The sequence below is a fragment of the Electrophorus electricus genome, chromosome 3, assembly GCF_041902795.1.
Source record: "Electrophorus electricus isolate QZ-2024a chromosome 3, ASM4190279v1, whole genome shotgun sequence".
Lineage (NCBI taxonomy): Eukaryota > Metazoa > Chordata > Actinopteri > Gymnotiformes > Gymnotidae > Electrophorus > Electrophorus electricus.
This window is the reverse complement of record NC_137499.1, coordinates 8,465,114-8,477,417: the sequence shown is the minus strand read 5'-3', so window position 1 is coordinate 8,477,417 and position 12,304 is coordinate 8,465,114. Positions and strand designations below refer to the sequence as shown.

At 40.0% G+C, this 12,304-nt stretch overlaps 4 non-coding genes across 4 annotated transcripts; all 4 read left to right on the top strand.

Annotated features, from left to right (window-relative positions):
* The first annotated feature begins 3,514 nt into the window (after nt 1-3,514).
* Nucleotides 3,515-3,588, top strand: trnan-guu (transfer RNA asparagine (anticodon GUU)). Its single transcript has one exon. It is a non-coding gene; the product is annotated as a tRNA-Asn (tRNA).
* Nucleotides 3,589-4,970: 1,382 nt separating this feature from the next.
* trnan-guu (transfer RNA asparagine (anticodon GUU)) lies at nt 4,971-5,044 on the top strand. Its single transcript has one exon. It is a non-coding gene; the product is annotated as a tRNA-Asn (tRNA).
* A 3,258-nt stretch (nt 5,045-8,302) lies between these two features.
* trnam-cau (transfer RNA methionine (anticodon CAU)) lies at nt 8,303-8,375 on the top strand. Its single transcript has one exon. It is a non-coding gene; the product is annotated as a tRNA-Met (tRNA).
* A 2,204-nt stretch (nt 8,376-10,579) lies between these two features.
* trnam-cau (transfer RNA methionine (anticodon CAU)) lies at nt 10,580-10,652 on the top strand. Its single transcript has one exon. It is a non-coding gene; the product is annotated as a tRNA-Met (tRNA).
* The last annotated feature ends 1,652 nt before the right edge of the window (nt 10,653-12,304 follow it).

Here is a 12,304-nt window from a genome sequence, read left to right as displayed (position 1 = left end):
TGGAACAACTATAGAATGTTTCCACGTCTGAAGAATAAGGGACTTCTAGAGCTGGAAGTCAAGCCCTGTCTGGTCAACACAATATTTTATATCCTACCAGATATGCCATCAGAACATACAGCCTTGTATATGTGAATTTTTTATAAGTTATCATCTTTATTAACATATTTTCTCTTGCTCTGTACCAGTAAAATATTATTTTCTTCTTATTAAATGGTTATCACCAGCTTTTGTTGACATAACAGAAGCTGGCACCACAGATTTTGCCTTGTCTTCTGTTTGTCCTGATTGAACTGCAGAGTATTGTCGAAGCCATCTATATACAATCCATTATCACTCACAGCTGGATCAAGACACGTCACTGTAAAAGCCAACATACTTGCACTCATGCAAGTATAGAAATATGGAAAGCTAAAGTAGTCAATATTTGCCTCAAACTAAACACGTTTTATTTATAAAATGATATTAAAAAAACCCCCAACCAAAACCCCTAGAGTGTTGTAGGTTTTTATGCCACAAAATAAATGTAAGGCCAAAGGAGTTAATATTCATCCTCAAATCAAACACATTTTATTTATAAAACATGGGAAAAAAGCAGCAGTTTGGCTGTTTTGACGCCACAAAATATGATATTAATCTTCACTATATACCGCAAAACAACAAAAACGCCATATATTGTGGCATTTAAAATGTTATGTTAAATCGTCATAAAGAATGCCATTTTAATAGCTCTAAAATAGCATTTTTTATGTTGCTTGTGCCCCTCTAACAGCATTAAAACTTTGCTTTATAATAAGGCAATGAGCTCCACCTGTGAGCTTTTGACAGTCAGTAGAGAACTTTTCACCCAGTTGCTCACGAATGAACAAGGTCAGACTAGTTCACTACAGATCTTATTGGCTGATAAACCATTGTAAACAATTATTAATTTTTGGGATTCACCAATGTGTTAATGGTTTGATCATTCATTTATTAATTCATATAGCTCTTAGCTAGCTAGCTAAATGTTGGTTAGACCTAGCAACAGTGACCATGGTTAGGTGCTTCAGAAATCGGATAACTTTAAATGGGCAGTTAACTAGTTAGCGACATTTCCTACAGTTGGAAGATGGCAAGGAGGAACTTTATTTTGTTTTGTAGTTGGACACTAAATTACTCACTTGACAATCCTGGCCCTGATATACCTAAATTAACATTAACAAGGTAAGGGCTATTTTAAATGGGTTAATCGCAGAGTCTGTTAGACTGGCACAGCAGTAACCAGAGCCAAACTAACTAATAATTGGCTGCAAAACAAAGCTCATTTAAAGGTAGCTACAGTTGGGAAGGTGTGAGATGTTTCTAGTGTTACACAGAAATAAGTTTGCCATCTTGTAGGAACAAATGCATAACATCAGCATTTTTTCCCCATTTTATACAGTTGTTTCATTCCCTTTTCCTCAAAGCTCTCCATTTCCTTCCTCTCTTTCTCTGTCTTTTTCAGCAGTTCTCTGTCTCTTTTTCAGTATACTAAATGGCTAGCTTTCAGTCTTCTGTCTCAGGGCTCACTCTTTGTTCTGATAATCAGCAACAGCCTCGACTTCTTCCATGAGTGCTGCCTGCATTTTCTCCACACTTGTCTTAAAAGTGGGAAATCCAGTCTCCCTGACTGGAGAAGATTAACAAGATTGCTTAATAAACATAAGTCTCCTGGATAAATTTCACCCACAGCAAAGGTCAAAATGCAGCTACTCATAATGGCAAGCGCTTGACCATACTAAACTAAATGAGTCTCCATCTAAAGAGGGCTTCATATCATAATTTAAAGTGGTATTTTAGTTGTAACAGTTGACAACTCACCTTACTCACTCTATGATGCGCTTAGAGGGTGGAATCTTCCAGCTGCTCAACAACCTCCAGCTCAACAGGAGATTGTCCTACAATGTGGGTTGGATGTAAAATGTGAGATGTGCTGCTACTAACTTTAAGGGGATGGACACTGTTCCGCCGAAAATACATGACACTTTTGTAAGCATGTCTTTTTAAAATGATTATATGATAGCTTGAGTTCTTTATATTCTGAATACCACATATTATGACACCATGCGACTAGAATTTTATACCCATGACACCCCATGTTTGTAAGATACAAAAGGTTACCGTTAAGGCTATATTGAATACACTTTAAAATGTGCTCATGAATGAGTTTAACAGAAGCCAAGTAATTTGAACACAAAAGAAGAAATTACTCTGCTCATAGAGTTAATTTACTTGTTAAAAATTTTTTTTGAAGGAAGTGAAATTCCAGTAGTCTAAGCAAGTCACTGCACAAATAAAACCAAACAGGCAATAACGAACAGATTAATGGAATTACATTGTTCAGTGCATGTTTAATTTGGGTTTGCACACTCTCGTCATTCAAAGAACAAAACAGGCATCATCATGAAAATTTCTTTGGACACCACGTGACAATTACCGCACACAATATAAATTAAAATTGTTACTTACATTATATACATATATAGATGTTCCATGGACATAAAAACAAAATCTATTTCTGAAGTTGGTGTTAATATTGCATTATTTACTCAACTGCTGGTTGTGACATATGAAACTCAACAACAGGTTACTCAGATAAAAGCTAGCAAAAAGGATTTTTTTTTTTACTATCAAAGTCTGAAGTAGCTTGACAGCTTTCTAATATGCAACAATAAGGAGAGCTAACATCAAGACCAACAGGAGCTCAATCCCATAACCCTGAAATTAAAAGGTTCATGCTCTACCAGCTGAGATACCCTGGCAACCTTTCTGCCCTTCTTAGGACCGCAAATAATTTAACAACAAATAATTCAAATAGGCAACAAAAATGGAGCAAATAGGCGTGAATGGGTTAAAAATATAACAATCCCATGGTTGATAATTATAGATGATGATGTTTAACAAGATGTTAACTAGCAGAAAAGGGATACTCATCATGATTCTGCCTTCTCATGGCTGGTAATTATAGATAATGATGTTTAATGAGATGTTAACTAGCAGAAATATTACATTATTATTGAGCTGGACATTAGCTACGCTTGCAGTGTGTTGCAGACAGTCAACAAATTTACCTATAAAAATAGACCCACCCAAGTAAGTTCTCTGTTTGTTTCACTGCTTTCTTTAACTAACAAAGTCTAAAGAGTACTGGTAGCTACTAAATTACATAACAATAAATGTATATAACATCAGGACCCAATTGTAAGAAATACTCTGACTTTATTAAGTCTGTGGTGCCAACGTTTAGCGCGTTCGTCTGTTAGCCGAAAGGATAAGGGATTGCCTCCTGATAAGATTTTAACCCCACGAATTTCCAATCCCAGGGCTGGTAATTATATATGATGTTTAACGAGATGTTAACTAGCAGAAAAGGGATACTGACCCTGATTCTGCCTTCTCATTGCAGTAGATTGTCATTACATCAAAAGCAGTCGACCAGCAGGAGGTCATGTGAGTTTGTTTGTCAGAGAATTGTACGAAAAGTTAGCACAGCCTTATCTCTGTGGCGCAATTGGTTAGCGCGTTCGGCTGTTAACCGAAAGGATGGTGGTTCAAGCCCACCCAGGGACGTTATCTGTTAGTTTCACTGCTTTCTTTAACTAACAAAGTCTAAAGAGTACTGTTAGCTTTCTACTCCATTACGTAACAATAAATGTAAATAACATCAGGACCCGTGAGGGGCTTGAACGCACAACCCTGAGAGTCTCATCCTGGACTAGCCTGGCAAATTTTAAGTCCTTTTTTACATATTTGCTCTCACAGTACATTATCATTAATATATTGAGCTCGACATTAGCTACGCTTGCAGTGTGTTGCAGACAGTCAACAAATTTACCTATAAAAATAGACTCAGCATGGTGTTCACCCTCTGGAGATCAGGAGCTTAGGAGTCTCATCTACCAACACCTGAGCCAACACATGGTCCATTCATGAGCCTAATAATGGATTGACTCCTGACAAGTTTTTAACCCCATGCATTTACGCTTGGGAGTCAATTACGTCAGAAATGGGATATTGACCCTGATGCTGCTTTCGCATTGCAGTGGCTTGACATTACATGAAAATCAGTTGAACAGCAGGAGGTCATGTTACATTTTTTTAGAGAATTGTAAGAAATATTCTGACTTTATTAAGTCTGTGGTGCCAACGTTTAGCGCGTTCGTCTGTTAGCTGAAAGGATAATAGAGTGCCTCCTGATTCGATTTTAAACCCATGAATTTAGATTTGGGAGTCAAAAGCATCTTCTGTTAGTCTCTTTGGTGATTGAATGTGGCTTAGAAAGACAGCTACAATACAAATGGAGCAAATAAGTGTGAATAGGCTCAAAATATAACAATCCCAGGGCTGGTAATTATATACCATGATGTTAAACGAATGTTGCAGAGAGTCAATAAATTTAGCTATAAAAATAGACTCAGCCTGGTACTCACCCTCAGGAGTCTCATCTACCAACACCTGAGCCAACACCTGGTCTATTCACGAGCCTGATAATGGAGTGCCTCGTGATAAGTTTTTAACCCCATGCATTTACACTTGGGAGTCAATTGCATCGGAAATGCTATATTGACCCTGATGCTGCTTTCGCATTGCAGTGGCTTGTCATTACATGAAAATCAATTGAACAGCAGGAGGTCATGTTACATTTTTTTAGAGAATTGTAAGAAATACTCTGACTTTATTAAGTCTGTGGTGCCAACGTTTAGCGCGTTCGTCTGTTAGCCGAAAGGATAAGGGATTGCCTCCTGATAAGATTTTAACCCCACGAATTTCCAATCCCAGGGCTGGTAATTATATATGATGTTTAACGAGATGTTAACTAGCAGAAAAGGGATACTGACCCTGATTCTGCCTTCTCATTGCAGTAGATTGTCATTACATCAAAAGCAGTCGACCAGCAGGAGGTCATGTGAGTTTGTTTGTCAGAGAATTGTAAGAAAGTTTAGCACAGCCTTGTCTCTGTGGTGCAATTGGTTAGCGCGTTCGGCTGTTAACCGAAAGGATGGTGGTTCAAGCCCACCCAGGGACGTTATCTGTTCGTTTCACTGCATTCTTTAACTAACAAAGTCTAAAGAGTACTGTTAGCTTTCTACTCCATTACGTAACAATAAATGTAAATGACATCAGGACCCGTGAGGGGCTTGCACGCACAACCCTGAGAGTCTCATCCTGGACTAGCCTAGCAAATTTTAAGTCCTTTTTTACATATTTGCTCTCACAGTACATTATCATTAATATATTGAGCTCGACATTAGCTACGCTTGCAGTGTGTTGCAGACAGTCAACAAATTTACCTATAAAAATAGACTCAGCATGGTGTTCACCCTCTGGAGATCAGGAGCTTAGGAGTCTCATCTACCAACACCTGAGCCAACACATGGTCCATTCATGAGCCTAATAATGGATTGACTCCTGACAAGTTTTTAACCCCATGCATTTACGCTTGGGAGTCAATTACGTCAGAAATGGGATATTGACCCTGATGCTGCTTTCGCATTGCAGTGGCTTGACATTACATGAAAATCAATTGAACAGCAGGAGGTCATGTTACATTTTTTTAGAGAATTGTAAGAAATATTCTGACTTTATTAAGTCTGTGGTGCCAACGTTTAGCGCGTTCGTCTGTTAGCTGAAAGGATAATAGAGTGCCTCCTGATTCGATTTTAAACCCATGAATTTAGACTTGGGAGTCAAAAGCATCTTCTGTTAGTCTCTTTGGTGATTGAATGTGGCTTAGAAAGACAGCTACAATACAAATGGAGCAAATAAGTGTGAATAGGCTCAAAATATAACAATCCCAGGGCTGGTAATTATATACCATGATGTTAAACGAATGTTGCAGAGAGTCAATAAATTTAGCTATAAAAATAGACTCAGCCTGGTACTCACCCTCAGGAGTCTCATCTACCAACACCTGAGCCAACACCTGGTCTATTCACGAGCCTGATAATGGAGTGCCTTGTGATAAGTTTTTAACCCCATGCATTTACACTTGGGAGTCAATTGCATCGGAAATGCTATATTGACCCTGATGCTGCTTTTGCATTACAGTGGCTTGTCATTACATGAAAATTAATTGAACAGCAGGAGGTCATGTTACATTTTTTTAGAGAATTGTAAGAAATACTCTGACTTTATTAAGTCTGTGGTGCCAACGTTTAGCGCGTTCGTCTGTTACCCGAAAGGATAAGGGATTGCCTCCTGATAAGATTTTAACCCCACGAATTTCCAATCCCAGGGCTGGTAATTATATATGATGTTTAACGAGATGTTAACTAGCAGAAAAGGGATACTGACCCTGATTCTGCCTTCTCATTGCAGTAGATTGTCATTACATCAAAAGCAGTCGACCAGCAGGAGGTCATGTGAGTTTGTTTGTCAGAGAATTGTAAGAAAATTTAGCACAGCCTTGTCTCGGTGGCGCAATTGGTTAGCGTGTTCGGCTGTTAACTGTTTAGTCACCACTGCTGAGATATAATGCTAATATTCTGGAGTGTGTCAGCTCCCAGTTGCTTTACATAAAGAACTTCCTGCATTGTCACAGCTCTAACAGGGAAGATCGGGCTTGATCAGACCGCGTAACACCCGATGGATTCACGCACGACTGGGATTTAGTGGGTGGAACACATTTAGGAAAAGTTTAAGACACGCACCCTGCCGTGCATGGTTGCTTTGGCAAGATCTGGAATCGAAAAAGGAAATGGCGCATGTCTCACTTATTACTCATGGACTGACAAGCTTTTGAGCACTTGAAATGGCCATTTGCCACTTTGTGCCAGTGAAACTGTAGAAGTCCTAATTGACCTTCAAATAGTCCTAGGAATTGAAGTAGAAATAGCTGCTCTGTTGTCATGGGCCACAGTTTAAGGTGTTGGTGTCAAACTCCAATGTGGTCTCTTGCAGCCTAGAGAATTAAGTTGCTTATCTGAGGTGATTTCTGCTGAGCCACGTGCCACCAGTGGGGAGAGCTTGAACTCCCTGATCCTTTACTGAAACATCTACCTGCCGCATGGCAGTGTATTCTTTCATGTAGTAGAGGAAGGTTTAACCTTCTTGCCTGCGTGAGTTAAATGTCAGATAAACACTCTTCAGCTATTGGACCTTCAACGTAGATCAATAAAAGATCTGGAGGAGCCTATTTCTCATGCGCAAGTTACAGTGGTGTTTGCCTATGCTTCTCTTCCATAACTTGTAGCAGCATTCCTGGGACAGCTTTGTCTTTTCTCTTAAGCTATAACACTGTTAACTCCAATGACACCCCCCCTCCCCACGACGACCAGCACAAGTCAGTAACAAGATGTACTTGCAATTAACAAGTACATCTCAAGTCTTGACAGTCAAATCCTGTCTCAAGTCCCAACTCAACTCATGCATGTCCAAAGTCAAGATGGGCATTTACCAAGTCCCAGTCATGCCACCACGTTTAATGTCATTTCAATATTTGACACCAACAAAGTATTTGATGTAGTGCACGAAACTGACAAATAGCTTTTTTCAATATATTTTTAGTACAAGACAAGAAGATGCAAATACATATGAAATGACTGCAAGCGCTTTAAACAATGAAGTACAACTGATTTTAACAGAAACTACTGAGAACTTGTATGACAAGTGCAGCTAGACCAGAAAAATCAACAGTATAAACAGAATGTTGGAAGAAACCACCCTTCATATTAGTTATTAGGCTGTCCTTTGTTATTAGCGTGCTACTGTTACTTAGCTAGCTAGCTAGGCTAATGAATTATTAAGTAATCTAAAGTAGAGAGACACAGAATTACTCTTTGTGCAGCCTGAAATGTCAAAGTCTGAAGTTGCATCTCCATATTCTTTCACTCTTCGTTCTCCGCTTTTAACAGTGTCGGAGTGTTATCTTAAGACTTGTATTTGTATTTCTTTTTGAACACTTGTAAAAAAAAACAACAAATTCAAAGCATTTTGGCTATCCCTGTATGATAAAGGTGTGATTAATACGGATTACAAATTTGCCTTTGACTCTATTTGCAATATGTTTTGTTATTCTATTGCAATGTAGTGTACCGAGCTGTATCGTCTTGTCAACGTTCAGCTTACGTCAAGCGATGTCCTGCAATACTCCATTTCCAATGTGCAAGTTTCCATTTTGTTGACTTACATTTCTGCTCACATGGACTAACAGCATTCCAGGGAAAGCTTTACATGACATCTTCGTCAGCTAGGTGTAATTTTTTTAATGAACAAAAGCAGTGCTCATGCCAACCTGCTGAGCCACCTTGAGCGGTCCCGCGTGTCCACGGACTGCACTGCGCCAGCCTCGTTAGCGCAGGAGGTAGCGCGTCAGTCTCATAATCTGAAGGGCGTGAGTTCAATCCTCACACGAGGCAATTGAAGCTTTTGGAACGGATGAACAACTAACCCTAAGCTGTTGAAGTGCTATTTCCCCAGTTAGTCGTATGTCGATTGCAGTCCTAAGCAAAGCTTCTACAGACGTGAGAGTCTCGTAGTTTGCAAATAGTGCACATATAAGTCCGCTCACTCTATCTGTGTTTGCAATTTGACAGTAAACACTATGATTCCTCCCTCTCTTTGCTTGCAGTGTTGTTATCTCTGTGGCTACAAACGTGCATGTTGACAGGTCTACACGAGTTGCGCAGTGGACTGGTTTGTTTTCTAGAAATTCTATCATAGACAGCAATTTATTTTGTGTCCACTTCTCTCCACCACCTGTTCAGTCTTTTTCCTTGATGGCATCTGTTTAGTCACCGCTGCTGAGATATAATGCTAATATTCTGGAGTGTGTCAGCTCCCAGTTGCTTTACAGAAAGAACTTCCTGCATTGTCACAGCTCTAATAGGGAAGATCGGGCTTGATCAGACCGCGTAACACCCGATGGATTCACGCACGACTGGGATTTAGTGGGTGGAACACATTTAGGAAAAGTTTAAGACACGCACCCTGCCGTGCATGGTTGCTTTGGCAAGATCTGGAATCGAAAAAGGAAATGGCGCATGTCTCACTTATTACTCATGGACTGACAAGCTTTTGAGCACTTGAAATGGCCATTTGCCACTTTGTGCCAGTGAAACTGTAGAAGTCCTAATTGACCTTCAAATAGTCCTAGGAATTGAAGTAGAAATAGCTGCTCTGTTGTCATGGGCCACAGTTTAAGGTGTTGGTGTCAAACTCCAATGTGGTCTCTTGCAGCCTAGAGAATTAAGTTGCTTATCTGAGGTGATTTCTGCTGAGCCACGTGCCACCAGTGGGGAGAGCTTGAACTCCCTGATCCTTTACTGAAACATCTACCTGCCGCATGGCAGTGTATTCTTTCATGTAGTAGAGGAAGGTTTAACCTTCTTGCCTGCGTGAGTTAAATGTCAGATAAACACTCTTCAGCTATTGGACCTTCAACGTAGATCAATAAAAGATCTGGAGGAGCCTATTTCTCATGCGCAAGTTACAGTGGTGTTTGCCTATGCTTCTCTTCCATAACTTGTAGCAGCATTCCTGGGACAGCTTTGTCTTTTCTCTTAAGCTATAACACTGTTAACTCCAATGACACCCCCCCTCCCCACGACGACCAGCACAAGTCAGTAACAAGATGTACTTGCAATTAACAAGTACATCTCAAGTCTTGACAGTCAAATCCTGTCTCAAGTCCCAACTCAACTCATGCATGTCCAAAGTCAAGATGGGCATTTACCAAGTCCCAGTCATGCCACCACGTTTAATGTCATTTCAATATTTGACACCAACAAAGTATTTGATGTAGTGCACGAAACTGACAAATAGCTTTTTTCAATATATTTTTAGTACAAGACAAGAAGATGCAAATACATATGAAATGACTGCAAGCGCTTTAAACAATGAAGTACAACTGATTTTAACAGAAACTACTGAGAACTTGTATGACAAGTGCAGCTAGACCAGAAAAATCAACAGTATAAACAGAATGTTGGAAGAAACCACCCTTCATATTAGTTATTAGGCTGTCCTTTGTTATTAGCGTGCTACTGTTACTTAGCTAGCTAGCTAGGCTAATGAATTATTAAGTAATCTAAAGTAGAGAGACACAGAATTACTCTTTGTGCAGCCTGAAATGTCAAAGTCTGAAGTTGCATCTCCATATTCTTTCACTCTTCGTTCTCCGCTTTTAACAGTGTCGGAGTGTTATCTTAAGACTTGTATTTGTATTTCTTTTTGAACACTTGTAAAAAAAAACAACAAATTCAAAGCATTTTGGCTATCCCTGTATGATAAAGGTGTGATTAATACGGATTACAAATTTGCCTTTGACTCTATTTGCAATATGTTTTGTTATTCTATTGCAATGTAGTGTACCGAGCTGTATCGTCTTGTCAACGTTCAGCTTACGTCAAGCGATGTCCTGCAATACTCCATTTCCAATGTGCAAGTTTCCATTTTGTTGACTTACATTTCTGCTCACATGGACTAACAGCATTCCAGGGAAAGCTTTACATGACATCTTCGTCAGCTAGGTGTAATTTTTTTAATGAACAAAAGCAGTGCTCATGCCAACCTGCTGAGCCACCTTGAGCGGTCCCGCGTGTCCACAGACTGCACTGCGCCAGCCTCGTTAGCGCAGGAGGTAGCGCGTCAGTCTCATAATCTGAAGGGCGTGAGTTCAATCCTCACACGAGGCAATTGAAGCTTTTGGAACGGATGAACAACTAACCCTAAGCTGTTGAAGTGCTATTTCCCCAGTTAGTCGTATGTCGATTGCAGTCCTAAGCAAAGCTTCTACAGACGTGAGAGTCTCGTAGTTTGCAAATAGTGCACATATAAGTCCGCTCACTCTATCTGTGTTTGCAATTTGACAGTAAACACTATGATTCCTCCCTCTCTTTGCTTGCAGTGTTGTTATCTCTGTGGCTACAAACGTGCATGTTGACAGGTCTACACGAGTTGCGCAGTGGACTGGTTTGTTTTCTAGAAATTCTATCATAGACAGCAATTTATTTTGTGTCCACTTCTCTCCACCACCTGTTCAGTCTTTTTCCTTGATGGCATCTGTTTAGTCACCGCTGCTGAGATATAATGCTAATATTCTGGAGTGTGTCAGCTCCCAGTTGCTTTACAGAAAGAACTTCCTGCATTGTCACAGCTCTAATAGGGAAGATCGGGCTTGATCAGACCGCGTAACACCCGATGGATTCACGCACGACTGGGATTTAGTGGGTGGAACACATTTAGGAAAAGTTTAAGACACGCACCCTGCCGTGCATGGTTGCTTTGGCAAGATCTGGAATCGAAAAAGGAAATGGCGCATGTCTCACTTATTACTCATGGACTGACAAGCTTTTGAGCACTTGAAATGGCCATTTGCCACTTTGTGCCAGTGAAACTGTAGAAGTCCTAATTGACCTTCAAATAGTCCTAGGAATTGAAGTAGAAATAGCTGCTCTGTTGTCATGGGCCACAGTTTAAGGTGTTGGTGTCAAACTCCAATGTGGTCTCTTGCAGCCTAGAGAATTAAGTTGCTTATCTGAGGTGATTTCTGCTGAGCCACGTGCCACCAGTGGGGAGAGCTTGAACTCCCTGATCCTTTACTGAAACATCTACCTGCCGCATGGCAGTGTATTCTTTCATGTAGTAGAGGAAGGTTTAACCTTCTTGCCTGCGTGAGTTAAATGTCAGATAAACACTCTTCAGCTATTGGACCTTCAACGTAGATCAATAAAAGATCTGGAGGAGCCTATTTCTCATGCGCAAGTTACAGTGGTGTTTGCCTATGCTTCTCTTCCATAACTTGTAGCAGCATTCCTGGGACAGCTTTGTCTTTTCTCTTAAGCTATAACACTGTTAACTCCAATGACACCCCCCCTCCCCACGACGACCAGCACAAGTCAGTAACAAGATGTACTTGCAATTAACAAGTACATCTCAAGTCTTGACAGTCAAATCCTGTCTCAAGTCCCAACTCAACTCATGCATGTCCAAAGTCAAGATGGGCATTTACCAAGTCCCAGTCATGCCACCACGTTTAATGTCATTTCAATATTTGACACCAACAAAGTATTTGATGTAGTGCACGAAACTGACAAATAGCTTTTTTCAATATATTTTTAGTACAAGACAAGAAGATGCAAATACATATGAAATGACTGCAAGCGCTTTAAACAATGAAGTACAACTGATTTTAACAGAAACTACTGAGAACTTGTATGACAAGTGCAGCTAGACCAGAAAAATCAACAGTATAAACAGAATGTTGGAAGAAACCACCCTTCATATTAGTTATTAGGCTGTCCTTTGTTATTAGCGTGCTACTGTTACTTAGCTAGCTAGCTAGGCT